The sequence below is a fragment of the Haliaeetus albicilla genome, chromosome 9 (genome assembly GCF_947461875.1).
Source record: "Haliaeetus albicilla chromosome 9, bHalAlb1.1, whole genome shotgun sequence".
In the NCBI taxonomy this organism is placed as follows: Eukaryota; Metazoa; Chordata; class Aves; order Accipitriformes; family Accipitridae; genus Haliaeetus; species Haliaeetus albicilla.
In genome coordinates, this window is record NC_091491.1 from 18,674,348 (window position 1) to 18,694,076 (window position 19,729).

Here is a 19,729-nt window from a genome sequence, read left to right on the forward strand (position 1 = left end):
GTGATGTTGATTAGAGAGCAAACATAACTGTCCTGGTTTCAGCTGGGATGTAGTTAACTGTCTTCCTAGTAGCTGGTACAGTGCTATGTTTTGAGTTCAGTATGTGAAGAATGTTGATAACACTGATGTTTTCAGTTGTTGCTCAGTAGTGTTTAGACTGTAGTCAAGGATTTTTCAGCTTCTCATGCCCAGCCAGGGCACCTGACCCAAACTGGCCAACAGTGTATTCCATACCATGGGACGTCCCATCTAGTTTAGGAACTGGGAGGTGGGGGGGCAGGGATTCGCCGCTCGGGGACTGGCTGGGTGTCGGTCGGCGGGTGGTGAGCAATTGCCCTGCGCATCATTTGTACATTTCAATCCTTTTATTACTACTGTTGTCATTTTATTAGTGTTATCATTATCATTATTAGCTTCTTCTTTTCTGTTCTGTTAAATCGTTCTTATCTCAACCCAGGAGTTTTACTTCTTTTCCTGATTTTCTCCCCCATCCCACTGGATGGGGGGGGAGTGAGTGAGCGGCTGCGTGGTGCTTAGTTGCTGGCTGGGGTTAAACCACGACAATAACATAGAATCCAAGTGACTTTAATATGTAATGTAGAATATGGTAACTAAAATATAATACATAAAGCATATGAACATCAGATATGGCATATGAAAAATAGTTAACAAAATATGTTAAACAGCATATAAATGCATGTATCTTAGTTACATAATAAATCACATTTGTACTGAAAATTTTATTAATCTGCTACTTGGATTTTTAAATGGTACCTGCTTCAGATTTCTTTCTTATTCTTGAACTTAACAAGTTTGCACAAACCCTCTTTTTAGGTGCATATACATACTCATTGTGCATGTGTATATATATATATATATATATGTACCATGCACATACATTGTCCATCCAAGAGTGCCACTGGTCTTTAACCTTTTCATTAAGTCGAAGCCAGAATATGTAACACTGTTCTCTCTTAAATATCCCTCAGTTTCCTGCAACTTTATTGTGCGTCCTGTGCATTTGCTGCAAAGCATAAGCATGTACAGTATCTTGCCACCAAACACTCCAACTTACTTAGGACAGTGAAATATTGTAAAAGTGAAGCAAAATGTTGTTCTAGGACTTGTTGCTAAGTTCACATCACTTACATTTGACTGGAATGCCTGAATGCCATTTTAATACTTTGCTTTTGAAAGGAACACTTACCTGACAGTTCATGTGGGTCTGATATTCTTTCCTACATTTTTTCCAGACATTTTAATTAGTATGAGATTATTTACACTCCAGTTCTGTAAAGTAGTGAGTGCTCTCTCCATTCAAAGTAGTAAGTGGGGTTTTATTAAGGGTACTCAGGTACCTGATCTATGTGCTGGGAGTTCCCAAAACACCTCTGAAACTCCAGTGAACTCTGCATTGAAAGAAGGAATGTCAAGGATTGATGTCTTTAGCAGAATATAGCTTTTTGAAGATAATTTTTCCAGAACATTTTTCTACATTTTAGTGAACCATGAGATGGGAAAAAAATCTTTTTTCCTCTTTGGAGGTTGTCTTTAGCACAAAGGTATTGTTATTCATTTAATAATTATTCTGATCTTATGTGTGGACACAACTGGTCACTGCTTCCATTCTTGTAAAAACAGGACAGGAAATAGATGTGCAGTTTCACAGAAGCTGATCTGAAATTTTGTAGCCATAAAAGTCTGTGCAGTTTTTCATAATTTATCTTAATTTTCTGTATTATCCATTTAAAAGTTAAAAAGCCATCTAACACCAAAGGGGAATGACAGTATGTTGGGCTGAAAGCAGGCTGAACGAACTTGTTCTCACAGCTACACACTGCATAAGAAATTGAATATTCACATGTATGGATTCATTTCACCAGCATGTCTTCGATTCCTAAGGAGAGGTTGCTCATGTAATACAATGTTTAATTTAAAGATTTTCCTCCAAACTTGTTTACAGCCAATCCTGGTAAACACCTTATTTAATATGATGTTGAGGAGGTGGATTTTCTGTTAGTTCTTTAAATAGAGAATGATTAAGCCCTGAAGATTTTTGAGCTTCCCCCAACATTGCACAAGCAGTCATGCAACTCCACAGGGAAAACTAGAATAGACTACCCACAGGCATTTTTTTCTGTGGTGTGTAATGCAGATCCACAGTTGTTCTTCTGGCAGCATGATTGAACCCAGGACCTTTGAATCTCAGAGTGCAATACACTTATTGCTAGAACTAGATGTGTCCATAATCTCAACAGCTGCAGGTGGCTCATAAATCTGTATGCCTCCCTGCTGCCCCCAACAGAAGAGTGTGCATGTGAAACTGTGGGCTATGTGTGTCAATGTTGGGCCTGCATAAGAGGTGTAAAAGCCCATCTTCCCTGTCTGCGCTCATTTCCTGTGGTTTGTGTCACAAGGGAACCACTGTCTGGGCACTGACAGTACCACAGAGCCCAGCTTTAAAGTCAGTAAGGAGAGCAGAAGAAGAAGCTGGGAAGAAGCTGTTTGCTTCTCTTGTGTGAAGGGCAGAGACCACAAGAGAAGAGATCTGGATACTTTTAATGTAAGCAGCAGCAGGGACTGGGTAGCTCTGACAGGTGGGTAGGACTTACAGGGAGAAGAGCAGAAGCAGGAAAAAGAAGACACCAATTTGGGAGATAAATAATGTTAGACAAATCATTTTTTGCTCTGTGCCTGTAAGGCAGGAGAAATAATAGTCTTCTTTGAAATACTGTCTCCTTTGCTATGTGGCAGCAAAGCGACTTTTCTCCTTCTGTTGCCTCTTTTCCTCCATGACGTTGGTTACTCAACCTGAAATCCAGGGAAGAGTTGTGCAGTATGCTACAGGGTTGAGAAATTCTGCCTCTGCTACCTCAAGGCTCTGTGTACTCTGTTACTAGAGAGTGTTGGTGAGTAAAGGTAGTGAAGGAGGCTAGTGTAGTAATTACAGAAGGAAAGGGGTTACTTGTGTGAGGAACTAGCTTTTGTACAGACTCTGTCTGATGCTGGAATGTTAAGCCCTATGTTTAGTATTATTTAATTAGCCCAAATCTAATGTGTCATTTAGTATTTCAGGAAAGAATGCCTCTATGATGAACTGCTTGGCATTTCAGTCTTGTAGGCAAAATGGCAAATTCTTAGCAGTCTTCAGAGATACAGTTTTGTGCCATGGAAGAGGGTCTTGGGCGCCTATAGTCCATACTTTCAGGAGATACTTGTGGTAAATTGGCTGAAAGTCGACTTGTATTGGCAGTCTTGGGGTGTGGGAGAGAGAACCTCTCTCTTCTTGGTAATCATACAGCAATACTGAGAAACTGCATACCATATCTAGGGGAAGTGATTTCATCTTATAGCATCATAGTCTTGATGCATTATGCTTTTTTAAAATCCAGATTCTGCAAAATCCAGACATCATTTAAATACTGTAGTTATATATTCTTGGCATTATAAATTGTTTAAGGTATAAATCATCTTAACTTTAGACATCAAAATTCAGGCATCTCTTCTAAGGTATTTGTCTAGGAGCCTTATATTGTCAACAGAGAAAGTGAAATATTTCCAGAGAGTCATCAATCTCTGTAGTTATTTGTCATCTTTAGTTTACTATAGACACAGTACAGACAGTTACCTTGATGAATAAAGCTAAATGAGATTAATTCCTCACCACTTCAGTGAATTTTAGGAATAAGGTTACCTTCTTCTGTACCAAGGTGTGAGCTCACTGTTGCGTTGGGAAAGAATTCTTTTTGTCTTGCTTCAGTCCCCAACCTCATAGGTCCTTCTTCCACTTTTCCCCAAGACAGCAAATCTCAGTGCAAAGATACTGTCTCTAAATACTGTCTGAGCAGGATATTAGATGAGGATGTTGTTAAGATCTCGTCAAACATACCATGGCCAGATGGGACCATTTGATCATCTGGTTCCATCTACAAAGCATAGCTGTTTTTTTCAATTTATTCCTAGACATATAAGACAGCCAAGACCAGATTTGAACTGGGGGATGAAAATAATGACTGTTCTGTTAAACTGACTCCAAGAATGCCATGAAAAAATGAAAACTGGGTTAACAATGTATCCTACCTAGTACTTTGAGACTGGTTTTTAGATTTGGAAAAAGAAGACTTTGTATAAGATTAAGTACAGCCCTTATCATGGATGTAAGCAGCATGTTTTCTCTCCTTTAAAACAGAATCAAAGAAGTTATATTTTTGGTGGTGATTTTCAAGTATACCCCTTTATCCTATTCTCCATTTCTGCTACATGATAAATACATGTCTTTGGACAATGTAGGGCATACTATATTATGCTTCCTGATATTTTTATTTGTATGTTTACAAAATACCTTTCCTCAGGTAGTAAATCTTGCCATACTGATGTAATCTGCAGTCTACAACCTTGTTTCTTTAGGATGGTTAAACAGTTGCCATAAAATATATAAAGCATTTCTGTAAAATTCAAGAAAGAATAGTATAACGGAAAACAATTTTACGTGTTCATGACAACTGCCCAGGTGAATGCTCATTCTGCACATACCTGTTTTAAAAATATAGTGGTATTTTCAGTTGTTGTGTGGCACAATGTGACAGATATATGCCATCTTTTTTTCTTAAGCCTTCTTGTCACAGCATGACTTTTCTCAAAATCCTACTGAAGTTTGGGTTTTTTTGAAAGGAGTATTGGTTACTACCCATCTGCAAACATGGCTTCAGGTTGTCAGGAGCTCCTAACTATATTAGTCAGTTAGACAGACTAGCATGATTTTCTGCTGCAACACCTCTGATGGGATCTCTAGAGAGAAGTCCTTGTTGATTCCAATATCGATATAATGTCATGGATCTATGTCATGCTATATTACACGGGGGGGTCAGCATCCATATCTACAAATGTGTTCTTCAGCGTTGTACCTGAAATATAAGCAAAAACGTCTTAAGTGTTCAGGTATTTATTTCAGGTTTTTATTTAACATTATATTGTTGAAAGTGTGAACGAAGGAAAATAACTAAAACCACAAATAGAAACTGGCTACTACCAGAGTGCAATCAGGGCCAGGTTAGCAATCACATAAGAATTTTCTGTTTTGTTGATTCAAAGTAAGTAGTGTTTCAGTCACAGAATACCGCAGTGCTTGGCATCAAAATCCATCTCTTCCTGGAATGCCAGTAAATCTGTTACTTAATGGGCATCAAGGTATCTACTGTCATAACACACATTGAGAATACTCTTACAGAGCAGAGGGTACAAATGCTGTGAACAGTGTCATTGCCTTGAGTTGTGGCACAAGAAATGAAAGGAGCTCCCCGCCACCCTTAGCCAGATGCCAGCTCTCACTCTCGTTTTGTCCCATTTTCAGAATTCAACTAACAAGCCCCAATGTAGTTGCACTGTGCCCTTCAAAGCTACATGTGGTGGCTCTTTGTGGAATAGGAAATGTGCCTTCCATGCTGGTGAGGACAAACAAGTCTAGAGTAACTTGTCAATACGCCATCTGCATCTACCTGCAAGTGTCTTTTTAGCAGGAGTTTTGTCATTGGCTTCTAAATTTTCATGAGATAAGTAAAGCAAAATACCTTTCCCCAGAGCCCTCACCACTCCTAAAAATGTGGTTACATTCTTTTCATGATTCTTCCCAGTGATGCAGCTCAGAGGCTTCCCAGCCTTTTTCAGAGGAACCTCACCTTGAGGAACTAAAGGTAGAGATTTGCGATCAGTTCTGTTTGGCCTTAGTATTCTCCCACCAAGTGCAGCTTTCCCATCATTCCCCCTACCCAGCCCAGACCTCTCAGCCTTCCCTTTCTTTATAGTTTCCTGTTCCCTTCCTGAGACATTTCTGTCTCTGCTGCTGGCTCAGACAGCAGTGACACTAAAACTGAGCAAATAGATTTCGATGGATCAATCTATTTCTCTCTCTCGTGTCATTCATGTGTCCTCTTCCAGGCCTGGCAGAGTCCTTTTCCAGAGCTCATCTAAGCAACTTGCTTTGTGGGTTGGAAGGCACTAATTTGAAGAAGTCCAGGATTAGATGTTGAATGAGGCAACAGAGGAAAGAATATGCCTAGTCTTTCCCCAGACAGTTCTTGAGAAGGACCTGCTGTAGGTCCTCGTAAAAAATAGCTGGGATGGACGTCTCTGATATATCGAGACTTACGAGCTCTTGTAGATGTAATTCAGAGCATGGTTATCGCTGCACTCTTGATCCCTTGTGCCAGCTGCTAACTTCTGCCCATTGTGAGGAGGAGGCAACAGAAATGTGACTGGCCAGGAAGAGGAGGGCAGCCAGCTTGAGGAACAGGGCAGGGCATTTGCGTGAAGGGATGCATTCACCAAATTTACCACTGTATCAGCAGGAGCTCACTCTTAACATGTTCTCAGTGCAAGCTCTTAAGTAAAAAACAGTAACTGCCCTCATACTATCTTTATTTACATTTCAGTTTATATAAACGAAAGATACCTCTGTAACTCCTTCAGTACTTAAGCGGTTATTCAGAAACTCATGCTAGGGTCTCCTGTACACAACCAGTCTGTCAGCTTCCCTAGGCAGTAGCATAAATGGCTCCCCAGTTTGTGCCCACATTCAAAGTGGCTGGGAATAGCTGCGTTCCTGCCTGCTCCCTGACCCAGGCACACTTTCCAAGCAGGGAGGAGGCCTAATCCTTCAAGAATTCCAAACACAAATACTGCAGCCGTATTTGTCAGGCCAGCAAAGGAATTTGTGATATTTGTAGGCTTAATACAGTTGATTTTCCTTGATCTAGAGGCTGTTTTTCCATGGCTTAAAAGTGCTGAGGAACCAATGTGCCTCCTCTAGCACTGTGCAGTAGAGCCTGGCAGCTGCCGAAGCGTGCCCAGCTCCCGATGCGGCATGCAGGATTCCCCTCCGTGCGGGAGGCAAAAGCGGCAGGACTGCCAGTGGAGCTCTGACACCTGGTGGCTGATCTTTGGCTTCCAGACCCTGGGTACGTTTCCTCTGTGTGTCTCTGCTCTAGCAGCCTCAGGCAGCGGGGTCCTTGCTCCAGTATTTTACATAACAGGTATGTTTCCGTGGTTGGGCTTTGTATGCCAGGATTGATGAGGCCAGGTCGACTGCAGTGAGGAATTTATCAGGTTGACTCCCAAGTTGTGTCGTTCTGAAGATTTTTTGCTAACAAGTACGGTTTCTTTGCCATGCCCCAAGTCATTCAGGATGCTTGCCAAAAATGAGAGACTTTTGGCATCTGAAAACCCCCACGTAACCTGAATGTTGGCAGTCCCTGAAAAAAGCCAAGAGATATAGCACATGCCTGGAAAAATGATATGAAAAGCTGCTAAGTGCAAAGTCCTTCTTGAGCTGTTTGGATTGCTGTGACTTCCTTCTGTTGAATGTACTCTGCTAAGTTCCTAGTGCATGTCCTGTCTTCAGAGAGATGTTTCTGTCAGCTTGTAAAGTTATGTAGTTTGCAGACCTCTACAATCCCATCTGCTGTGAAAAATCACACCAAAGCCCTGTCACCCTAATAAAATAAATGTCATATCCATTTTACAGTTAGATAAGTAAAAGACTCAGGGTGGTGAACTGCTTATTCAAAATACTACATTTCAGCATCAGAACTGGTAACAGGATAGAGAAGTTCTTAATGTGTGTCCCCTGCTCTGGGCCCTGGGACATGCTTCTTGACAGCCCAGAGGACAAGGACAGGAGACAATGCAATGGCTCTGGTAGCAAATGTGAGAAAGGTCCACATGTCCAGTTGTGAGAAATGAGATCTTACCTAACAATCTGAATTGCTATGAACTCAAAACTCTGCCTGTAATCACTGATAAATCTGAAAACATCTGTGAGCGTCTTGGCCTTCACAAGAATTTTGATAGTATAGCATTCCGGTACTCACGTGTCCTGTTTATAGCTGTGTCACCTGGCATAGGCTGCCGTGTACATTATTATGGTCTCAGAAAGTTTAAGCCAGAAGGACTTTAATGATTATACTACTTGTGCCGTTAACTCATTTCAAGAAGCAGTGTGTTGTCAGCTAGTGAGCACAAGGTGTCACAGCAGAGCAGGAGTACCAGTCGGTTGAACAAGAAAGGGTTGGAGCAGGGTGGTAGGTCTGGTAGCTGGCTTTTCGGGTCCTGACTGTGTGCCTGGCCGTGGAGGAGGGCTCTGCAGCCTGTAATTTCCGAGGTGGCCATCCTTACTGCTAGGTCCAGTTCTCTGGTAGAATGTCTGACTTTTTAATATTTCCTAGGCAGCTCTGTCATTTCATCTGCAGATTCCTTTGAATTTATGTGCGAATATCAGCTCTGCCTTTACTGACATTATTTAATTAATCAGTTCCTTCTAGCAGCTCCCCTTTTATGATGCAGTTTTCATGACATCTCAGCTGTACCTGCAAATTAAAACTGTGGTATAATCTCAGTGATGTCCTGACTCTCAGTTCCTTCCTCCTACAAGCACATTTGAAGATTTTTTCTTGTTCCTGGTGTGACTTTTTCTTGTACCAGTTGAATTTCTAAGCCTTGTTGTACATGCTTTGAATTTTTTGGTTATTTTTCTTTTTGCATCATACAGTTTTCTAGAGGTTACCCAAGGAACACATTCTAATCTTTTGTTCACTGCAGCAGAACACTAGCCCTTTAAGGCCAGAAGGGATGTTTTGCAAGATCAGTTGCTCATGTGCCTAAGGAAATCTGTTTAAAAATATTTGATGTAGCCTTTACTAGAGAGAAGAGTGTCTTGGGAGCTATTAATGTCAGGGGCAAGTTAGAATGTAGGGCAACTAGTCCCTTAAGTGCCTGGGGTGAAGAATCTTGTAGTATGGCTTTATAAGGTTTCTCCACTCATCTGGGACAAAGATATGTCTGTGTTATCAGCCTCAGCACTGAGAGTGAATAGATGAGAGAGGTTAACCGTGTATCTGAAGGGAAGATTGGGCTAATATGGACTCCCCAAGCTAGGAGAAAAGCCTGCTGGTTGCAGTTGAAGGGGAACAGGAGGAGAAGATTCTGAATTGAGGAAATCAGGACTGGAAGCCTAATAACGCATCAGTTAAGAGATCAGTAGAGACCCCAGTGCTTCCCTGCCCCTCTCCGCCCGCCCCCCCCCCCCCCAAAAAAAAAGAAAGCTGTTTAACTTAATTTAAGTAGACACTGGGAAAGGGAAATTGAGGCAGGCTCTTTGCAGGAGCAGTTTCTACCATGAGGGAATGCCCTGAAGCATTCTTTGTCTAGCCTGGCCATTGAATTGCTGTAACCTTGATGCCAATGTTAGTTAATAGCTCTGCTTTAGCATTATCACGCAAAGCTAATTGCTCCAGGTGGTTGTGTAGATTAGAAGTTAGCGGGGAATTTTCTGATGGAATGATTTTCAGAGGGGGAATGCACTACTTTTCAAAAGTTTAAATATTCTTTGTGAAAATTCAGTTTTACTGGAACAAAAAAATTCTTCCAGGATAACAGGAAAAATGCCTCATTGCCTAGAAGATTTGCCAATTAGTAGAACAAAATTGATCATAAGCAGCACACACAAAACAGACAGATAACCAATCTCAGTGGTCTGCCATGGAGATATTCAGAAATTCCCTTTACATAAAGAATATGGTTTTAAAATACTGTAATCATGAATTGGCCCAATTTTTAAAAAACAAAATATTTTGCAGGACCGGCTTTCATTTCCCAGTCACCTCAGTTTCTCAGGCCATGTATCATTTCTGAATAGCATCCTGAGGACACTATTGCACACTAACAAAGTACTATGATTTCTATTCAGAAGCATATTTTGTAGGAAACTCCCGATATTACTGGCAATACTAGGTTGGATTTCAGTCTTGCTGAAGACTGACCACCCATACCAAAGTGCAGCCATGCTGGTGCCCTGTGAGTTAAGAGGAACTCTGCACAAAGGCCAAAGGATCTTGATGCTGTAAATTGGTCCTTTATGTAATAATATGTCCCTGAATGCTGTGCATTTTTGCTTGCCTGTAGAACTCAAATTCTCAGCCTGAATCAGAATGAGCTTTACACAAGGAAGAAATCCAGTGCGCACTCCCTGTCCTTCTCCAGCCTTTATATGCCACTCTAGAAGTCTTAAGAAGACAAAGCAGTGTTTTCTAGGCAGAGCAGAGGTTCCTCCATAGCTCAAAGGCCAGGACTGTACTACAGATTTTGCTATGATGCAGTTATGCACATATCAGGACACTGGGGTGTGACCTGACAGACAGTAATGTTGCCAGAAGCCACCTTTTAAAAAAACAAAACAAAACAAAAAAACAACTTGTCACTCCCAGGTAATCAAGAAGTTATACTGTAAAAAATTTTTTTTGCTGTTATAAGCTGCATCTGCCTTAGAATGCTGTGCCAGCATAACATACTGCATAATATTATAATACATAATACCTGTACTGACAAAGCACTCTAAGTGTGGACCTAGCCTAACCTGCTAGTCCCTTCTTTCCCCAAGCTATACAACAGAAAAGGCACAGAAAGAAAACAAAAACAGAGCCTCTTGGACTGTTTCTTACTGGAGAAACATAGTCATGTAGTAGTAATGTGGTCCCTGGTTGTTCTGCAGTTCTGAACAAACTGTTCAGATGAGTTTATATCTGTCCCCATCATTCCGTGACAAACTGCAAATTTTAGGCCGCCACTCTTCCCTGCCTTTCTTAACTGCATCACATGTAGTTTACCAGAGACCAGCATTTTTCTCTACCTTCATGACTACATTCTTTCTTTGAATCTTTTCATGTCTGCAGACCCATCTTAAAAAATTTCAGACCAGAAGGTGAATTAGTGGAAGTATTTTGTGAGCATGTGAACAAATGGGAGTATCACAATGTAATAAAATAACTGATATATTGTATAGAAATTTATCTTCCTTTTTTTTTCATCACAAGTGACTTGAATAACATCCTTCTAAAATGTTATCTATGAGAGGAATAGTGTTTGAGCTCTGTTGTGCTTTCATAAATACCCAATTGCCCCTGCAAGTTAAAATATCAACACATGCTGAGTCCACTTGATTATGGGGGTAGGGTCAGGCTGTCAAAATTCATCTGTGATCTCTGATTGCAAACAAAGTTTGCAGTTTTGCTGTCTGTAGCTTGTCCTCATTCTCATTGTCTGCTTCACAGCTCATGTTCAACCTCTGAGTCAAGGTCACAGACAGTCTGAAAAATCAATTTTCCATGCCTCCATTACACCTTCCCCAACCTTATTTCTTTTCTTATCTCTCTTTATGGAAGAGCTGCCTGCACAGCTGCCAGCGTCTGTCTGATGCATGGGACAAGTTCACATGTGCAAAATCTTTGCCAAATAGGAAGTCTATAATAAAATAGTCTGTAAATAATCTCTTCCCCTAGCTATCATGAGCCTTTCAGATTATTTATATTGGATAGTCATTTGAATCTTGTCGGTGCTGCATTGTGCTGCTCTTGATTGAAATGGTAATGAATGCAATACAGTCTCTCAAATTCTGCAGTTTTAAAAACAGACATCATTTACAGGCAGTTAGTCTTACAACTGCATCTGGCTCTTTGATTACCAAGTACAAACTGGCTGTGTCTGCAGGGCACAGTCAGTCTGGATTGCAGTGAATCCTGTGTCATCTTTGTGTTGCACATCTGTGGTGTATTTGCTGACTTGCTAAAGTTAGGGTCAGCAAACAAGACCCTAGCAATCATTAGTAAGTACCAAACTGGTCTAAGTATGTTTGCAATTAATTTTCCTGAGCCACCTCCTTTTCTTTTGCTGGGTACAGCCTACTATCCTGCAAGTCACCACAGTGCTCTTTCACTCAGAATTCTCTCTCTGTTCTCTCATCCAGACTGTGTCTGCATCTGGTCTACTCTGTGCATAAAATCCTTTTATCCATATGACTAGGGCTGTAATTCACGTTCTGTTCATATTACTTCCAAGTTATCAGAATTTCCCTTTCCTCTGGCCTTGATAAGCACGTTCATATCCACTCAGAATGTTGTCACAAATATGGTATTCCTCTGTCCGGTTATGCTAACCAAATACCTGTCACTTTGCATATTTTCCCTCATTTCTCTTACCCTATAACATCCATCATTTGGTGGTTGACGTCCTTTCCAAGGCTTCTGAAGGCCAATCTCTATCATGTCAGTTGTATCCTAATCTACCCAAATACTGATTCTTCTTTATGATTAGTCAACAATACCAGTCTACATTCTCTCCTTGTTATGTTTCCAAAGAAGAAATTTAATGTTTTGTCCTACAGGGCTTCTTGTGTTTGGAAGTCCATCCCTAAAAGATGATAACACTAGATGACACTTCCATTTCTGATGGGGTGACTGGTACTGTCTCATTTTTCTTGTACTCTTCCATCTGTCTGTATCCATCTGTGGGCGTTTGCTTTGCATTGTCATTTTTAGACATCATTTCTAGCTCTTTGGAGTACAGACCCCAAAACTGATCTTTGTTTATACAGCACTTAACATGAGGGGAGAAGGAGGGTAAAGGGGAAGGAAATCAGACATCTGGGTCTGGAATATGTGGGCATGGCAGCAACAGAAATGATTACGTGATCTTTATTCTTTGATTTTGCAAAACTGAAATTGAAATTTACTCTTGCCTGAATATTGTCTATGATCAACTAACCTTGATGATGTAGCTTACAAAGTCCTGGCTTCATTTTGAGCCGTGATGAAATAAGGCAAATCCTTCACTTTTTCTGTCATAAGAAGTGTTGGGTCATGTAGAGTTTTCAAAGAGGTAAAAATAAAATGCAACCACTTCCGGTTCAGAACTTTGGCTAACTTGCTGACCCTTCAGCAGAGGAATGAGACTGATTGGGGCAGCCTGTCATACTGGGGGAGGAATGTTTTATTCCAGGAACATGTGGGAAGGGTCCCATCTCAGTGCCAGAACCCCTCCATCCGACAGAATGGGAGGGCATGCAAAGATCATAGCAGCTCCTTGATGCCAGGCTCACATACACTGCTTCCTGGGAAAGGTCTAAAAGTTCATAGGTCTCTCTAGTGTCAACTCAGAGGAGTTTTCTGTGCCACCCTTGAGAGGAGATGGTGCCTGTCTGAGCTCAGAGGTCGTGGAGCCCCCATGAAGAGACTTTTTGACATACTAATCTTTTCCAAAGAAGATAACTGTACTATTAGAGAAAATTACACTCTCAAAGGGGTTATTAGCAGATGAAAAAGCCTTGCTAACAAAGTTCTTGTTTTTCTTGCAAGTGCCTGATTCACATATTGCAGGAAAGGTGGACTGAGGAAGCCATCTATACCTCTGGTGCTTTAAAAACTGTTGTGGTGTTTAAAGAGCAATTCTCTAAAAATGCCTCTCTGGAAGTAAAGCTAAAGAGACCTGGTAGACTCATTAGATGCCGAGATCTGGTCCAGGCAGTCCAGGTTTGAAGTTTAGTGGCAGGTATCCAAATTACAGTATCATCCAAACCAGTAAAAATTTGGCTGTGAGGGAAACACTGCTGTCATCAGATCCTTGACCTTTTGTCTACAGTGCTCTGGAAAGAGCACCTGCCCCAGCGTCTGGGTTTGGATCCTTATAGCCTAGGTAACAGTAACTGCAGGACAGGCTGAATTAGGACACATACTGTGCAACATCAATGGGGGCTGAAGTTTGTTCAGCGCTTCACTAGGACTGCCAAGAGCTCCATGTTCTTTACCAGTCAGGGCTGTCAGGGCAGCTTTGGCAGCTGGATTTTACCTTTCTGGTCTTCAGCAAAGTCAGGCATTGAGGACCCTACCGTGCAGTTTTCCTTTACAGTCCTGCCAGTCTAATTTGTTTTGTTGGCAATAGGAGTATTTTCTTTAGTTGACCTTCACACACCTGGTAACTGTGTTTCTAACCACAATTCACACATTTGACCTCCTAACAAAGAGCCTAAGCATTAAAAATGTATGAGGACCTGGTGAGGGGGGCAGCTGAATGGCTGCATTAGCACTGAAGCTGAATTATTGATAGAAAGGATGATTTTTACTTTACTTTTAGCTATTGAATAATAGATTAAAAGCTGCACAATACAATTATTTTCATTACTTACATAAATTACTTGTTTGGTTAAGAAGAGTGGGGAGAAAAAATGGAAAGTGCCCTGGGGTGGCAAATATATTAGACTTAAAAATTTTATGTTCTAGAGTATTTATTCATTTTGGATGTATTCTCCAATAAATGTTTTGATTTAACAGAAGTAATAAGGAATGTTTTGTATAATTTAGGAGATAGGAATATACTTTGTTTTCTCTGAATGTAACATGATACTATCAGTGAAATTAATAGTGAATAACTGATGTGTTCTGTATTAGTTGTTGTCCATGCTAACCCAAACAAAAAATGTTATTTAACAGTTGACATTACCAGACTGACTAATATCTGGTCTCTATACTTATCAAGTTATTGAATCCCTCTGTCTTCCTGTGTGTGGTGTGCCATACTGAGATGTCAACACTGGGTAGCCGTAGAGAAATGATAAGTTTGTTAGATTTTACTTTTCCTATTTAGTTTGATTGCAGTAAAAATAATGCCTATTAAATCTTGTCAGGGGAAATCTGTTCGGCTTTCTACACTGTCTTTAGCTATCAGAACTCCTGACTGGTTATTAATGTACTCAGCAAGAACCCTGTTGCAGATTTCTGTTAATCAACCAACAGCATTCTTACTGAAGGTATTAGATGTCATGGTTGCCCTGAATTTTGAATAGACAATTGCTTCTGCATTTCCACTTGTGCTACTCTCCTGCAGGGCTGGATGATGTTGACTTTGAACTGGACAGCTCCTTTTCTATCAGCTTTGACATTTTTTTTAGCACAGACTCAGCAAGTATCTGGTAGGCTGACTGAGCAGCTTTCTACTTACATCCCTTCGGCAACAATTTGAAAAAGAGGAAGAAAGAGCAAATTTCCTTTAACTGAAATTATTCAAATTAATTCCCTACAGCACTACTGAAAAGTGGGACTTCCAAAATAGTGCATTTCTATTCTTCTGTTGGTATTTTCTTAGGCAAAGAACCAAAAGTAACACCACTTCACATAAATATCTCAAAATGTTATGTTTCAGTCATGTTAGGTATTGATTTAACACCCACTCAAATCGCTGGAAAAATCTCTATGGATTTGCAACAGTCTCTGTAATGCCTGTTGATAGGAAGCATTCTACTTAATACAGAAGATCAGGATTAGATTTATGCAGAATTGTACCTTTTAGCAGCCACACAGGTTTGTTTCCTTACACACCCCCATCTGATACAGAATAAGCAATATCAATGCATTTCTCATCACAGCTGTCCTGGATGACAGCCTTCAACTATCCAGCTTCAATCTTCATGCATTTTCAGATCACGAGTTCTCAACAGGGATGGCAGGGTTTGGTAAATTTTGTGATGCTGAAGGCTATCTGGTAAGAAGAGAAAGGAGCTGGTCTGAGTTTACTGTGAGCAGGCTGCTGAATGACTATCCAAGGGTAAAAAAGAAATATGTACCACTGACCTACTTAGTTTTGAAAGTCTACATATTCCATTATTGATGAGCTGATCTACTTAATGCCTTCCGTGTTGCCTGCGGTTAGTTCAATGGCAGGATGATTTCAACTGTTCCTTCATTTCTGGAATAATGTAATTAGAATTTCCCTGGTTTATAGTCTGATATTCTGACCCAATGGAATATGTACAGCTGAAATATATAGGCTGAGTCAGAATTTTGGATCTGCTTTTAACATCTAAATTTAGGCACACAAGACTGTAAATTTTTGTCTGCATGGTCTGACAAGGTCTATAAGAAAAGCACTGATGATGCTAAAGGCTGGTACTTTTTGCTTGCAGTTTAGAACTGATCCATTCTGATAGGGTGGTTTTTTAAAAGACAGTTTCTGCAGGATTCTAAAGTATTTGCATTGCATTTTTGGGTTTTATATTGTCAGACAAACTCCAGCAACAGGCCATTCTTTTCTTTGTTAAAGAAACTCAATTGCCTCTGACAAGCTAAAAAAGCAAATCGTGATACCAATAAAACTACGATTTTATTCTAAGAATTTCATTTTTTGAGTGTGTTTTAGAAAGATCTATTTTCAAAACTTGCTTTTAGGTTCAGTATGTGTTGTGCAGGTAACTAGAGAGATGAATATAGAGTTACATCTTAACTAGTATAAGTGACTCTATTCTTATTGCTGAAGGTGATCTTAATTTTGGAAACTAACTTATTTTTTTAACTGTCAGGGCTGGGAGTCTGATAAATGTAGCTGTCAGCCATGCGTGGGGTGGGGAGGAGGAGAGAAGGAAGTCTTCCTGTGCTATGTTTAGCAGTATTCATGACGTAAAACCAGCAATTGGTCTGGGCTATAGTAGCTTCTTTCAGTTTTATGACCCTGTTATTTAGAACTGACTGTACTGCTATATAGGTTTAACTTAATAGCAGCCTCTTAGAAAAACAGGAAGGGAAACAAATGAGTCCATCTAGGACATGCCTTGGTAAACACCTCAGGGTAGGCAAAGGGCAAATGCCCGAATTATTTCCTTTGGGCTTTGTAACTTCTAGGTTCCTGCCAGGTTGAATAGCTTGCATTGCCAGTGTTGGGGTACAACAGATCACAAGGGCTCTGAGCTGTGGAGCAGATTTCATGTTAAGAGATGAGCTCATTTCCCTTCCTGTTGAAGGGAAATGAGCATCTCCTACAGACTCCTGTAGAGTGCTACAGAAGTTAAGACATCCTTGTCTTCTCTGCTAGGTGAAAACCTCATGTTAAGTTAGATATTCTGCAAACCCTTCTGTGGTTTAACATACTTCTTTTCAGACACTATGCTTTTTTTTCTAACACTAAATGTTAAACCCATCATCTCTGTGTGAAGACTGGTAGATCTTTCCGTTAACATTTATTAGCATGAGCCTGGTAGAGTGAGCCACATATGTTGAATCCAAGCAGATCTGCTTGGATAATTATGGAAAACATGCAAGATACTACTGGTTTTACTGGACCTCCTCTAAAAGCAGACTCAGCCCAGAGGTAAATGGAAAGATGGAAGCACAAGTGCAACAGTTTTCTGCAGTAACACTTGAGCTGTGCCCAGCACTGCACTGAGTGGAGAAGACAGTGTTTCTGTGTCATCTTTCCATTCTTCTGTTTCAGTCATTTATGCAGGCTGCTCTGATGCTCTCTTGCTTCAGATCCTATAGAGTTGCTTTGCCAGCTGGAGATCGGCCAATATGAATTTGTGACCCAGAAATGTTGCTGATTTTTTTATAATACTGTTGAATGCTTTTTCTCAGCCATCCACTTTCAACACAGGCAGTCTTTGGAGAGAGGATCCACTGGATTTACAGTCCTTAATCAAACCTAAGAATCTGTCCTGTGATTTACCATCATCTTGACTGCCCATTAAGGTTGCTCACCCAGCACTTTGTCAGAGACTGTTGAACCACAGACCTTTTTTCATCTCATAACCACAGCACAGACTGTTTTGTTGCCCTTCCCCGCCATGTCCACAAATTAGGACACAGTCTATTGTAAACTCACATGTCCATTAAATGATGTGGATGTAGAATGGGTTGGAGTATCTGGGAAATTAAGTCCAAGAGTTCCCAACTGCAACATGATCAGCTGAACATGGCATTCTTGCTCCTTACCATCTGGGGAAGGGAAACTCTACTTGATAAAGGCAGATGACTAACACAGTCATAATTTCTGTTTAGTAAGCATTTGTATGCTTGCAGATGAATCAGTTAAAAGTCCACTTCATTGTAACAGCAGTTCTACACAGTATGTTGACATCCTGTTTTATGTAAAAGATGAAAATTGGCTACAATACAACATCACAAATTAATAAGTTGTCACATTTTCAAGTTTCCATTTGCATCCTCTTTGGAAAGTCACTTAGAAGGTTAGAAGGACACAGTGAGCAGGATTAAGTTTTCTATATTTTATGGCTAAAATTTCTAATAAAAAGTTGGAGAAGAAAGAAGAGAAAGTGATATCATATGACACCTTAATTCCACTAATACATAGCATACTGCTATGCTTTCATGACCTAATGAAAAACATTAAGATAAGTTGTGTAAGTTTCAAGAATAGTTAATATTCCTGTTGTATGTATGTTTGTGTATTATATTGGAAAGATGACTGTTATGAATGCGAACATAATCCATGAATGGTACACAACTGGTGAAAACAGGATGATTTTTTATCACAGAATACAGGGAGTAATAGGCACCCGAAAGTTGATGAGGCAGTAGATGTAAAGTACAAAATTTTTTTCCCCATACAATGCAAAATTAAGAATTCATTAACACAGAATGTCATAGAGGCCAAAACTATGTATTTGTTCAAAATGAGGTTAAATAGCTAAGGGAAGATAGGTCTGTTTATTAAATACAATGGCATGAATGTTGTTTGCCCTTAGCTTAGATAGCTTAATACCACTGATTGCAAGATGGTGAGAAATACTAGAGCATTTGTATTCTTTTTTATTTGCCATTATTTTTTATTTGCTCTTCCATAAGCATTCACTTCTGTTCACTACTGGGGAGACGGTAAATGGGGCTTTCATCTGCTCCAATATGAATGTTTTGGATATTCACATAAATGCAACTGTTTAGTGTCCAATCTATTAATAAAAGTATCCATCCTAAAAATCTGCTTCTGTCTGTGTATCATAACTGTCACTGTCTCTCTTCCTCTCTCATTTATGAGAACAGAATTCCTCAGGAAGACTTGAATTATGGAAACTATACGTTCAGCTTTGTGAAATACTGCGAAGAAATTCCAGAATCTTGTAATTTCTTGTCATTGAAACATTTTGTTACACATGGAGTCTAAGCCTTCATGCCTTGCTAATCTGTAAAACCCATTGAAGTGAACCTCACTGATACCATGGATGAAATGAACAGAGGTTTTCCAAATTTTCAATTTTGATAAAAACACAAAGATTTTGTGAACATTTTCAATTAGATCCCACAGTATAAAAGGCACAAGGCTTCCAGAAATCAGTGAAGGACATCATTCAGTGAGCTTTATACTCTTAGGTATTTATGTTCATGGAAATGTGGTTAAGAAATAATAACAAGTTATAAATTAATGGAGAGTTCAGAGTTGCCACTTTGGAAGGTATTTCACAGTGGAGTACAAAACAGAAGGAAATCAGTCCTACCAGTGATCCCTTCCCATCTTAAGAGACTATGTTTGAAGAAAGACCTGAGCCCTTTAAGCAGTTCCATTGCTAGCCAGCATTGGTTGGTTTATGCTTTTCCCTAATATTTGATTGATTTTTAGAATTGTTCAGTAGAAGGGCATTTTGCCCATTACTAGTAACAATTTTAAATGTGAAAACCTGCATGAAGAGAGATCAAACAGTAGTCACAGGAAAGTGGAACTGAGTTTTCTTGAATAAGCAGATGTAACACCACTGCCCGTTAAAAAAAACACTAGAAAAGTCTCTAATTTTCAGTTGCAGTTGGGGAAGTTACTAGTTTTGCCAGTTAATGGAAGGGAAATTTGAAAACATACTTGAAATATTGGCGAAGTATTCTAATAATGAGACTTTACCTATTATCTTCCCAATACTGTAATATGGGAACTGCATAGGTGGAAAAGTGAAGAAAAAAATTAAAGTTACAGCAATGAACTTTCCTGATTTTTTTTTGAACACCCATATTTTTATTCTTACTGAGACAAATTTTTCAGGTATGCCAGAAAACCACAAAGAAATATACTGTGTGCCAATTTATAACTTAGTAGAAATATTTTCAATTGATTATGCTCCTTTGGATATTTATGTTGCTGT

The 19,729-nt window shown here is 39.8% G+C and overlaps 1 protein-coding gene across 1 annotated transcript in view; it reads right to left on the reverse strand.

The window, feature by feature from the left end:
• Positions 1–569: 569 nt before the first annotated feature.
• AMER3 (APC membrane recruitment protein 3) overlaps positions 570–19,729 on the reverse strand; it is a 43,248-nt gene continuing 24,088 nt past the window's right edge. The window contains exon 3 of the mRNA XM_069791979.1: positions 570–4,904. The gene's annotated coding sequence lies outside the window, so the exon portion shown is untranslated. The remainder of the gene's footprint in view (positions 4,905–19,729) is intronic.